The sequence below is a fragment of the Athene cunicularia genome (genome assembly GCF_003259725.1).
Source record: "Athene cunicularia isolate RWA chromosome Z unlocalized genomic scaffold, athCun1 chrZ_part2, whole genome shotgun sequence".
NCBI classification, from domain to species: Eukaryota; Metazoa; Chordata; class Aves; order Strigiformes; family Strigidae; genus Athene; species Athene cunicularia.
Window position 1 is genome coordinate 1,685,079 of NW_020799143.1, and position 511 is coordinate 1,685,589.

Below are 511 nucleotides of genomic sequence, written 5' to 3' on the forward strand. Positions count from 1 at the left end.
TTTCATGGGATGATGTCACTAGCATGATCATGACAGCCCTCGTTAGCATATTGAGGGGTGTCAACTTTAATATGCATTTCGTGGATAATGAAGCAAAGTTCATTCACCGGACACATGGCCCTTGAAATCTGCCCAGGTGCCCCAGGGCAGAGCCATCCTGTCTCCACAGGGCTCTCTCCCCCAGATACATCGGGCAGCCTTATCAGCTTCGGCCTCCACAGAAAGCACCCTGTGACTCATGGTTTTGTCTTGCGAGTGTTTGAGGCATATTTTCAATCAGCCTCAACTTTTGCTTTCCCAGGCTGTTTGTCTTAGTTTCTCACAGGCCTGATTCCTCGGCTCTCACACCCATGCTTTCTTGAGGCTTCAGTATTTAGACAGAAGCAGAATTCTGCTAGTGCTGTGGGATGGAAGCAATATTTTCATCTAAGTTTTGTTTTCATCCCAAACCCTGTGTTTATACTAGAGGGTCAGATATAACAGTATATTTGGCAAGTTGAAGCTGCAGCAG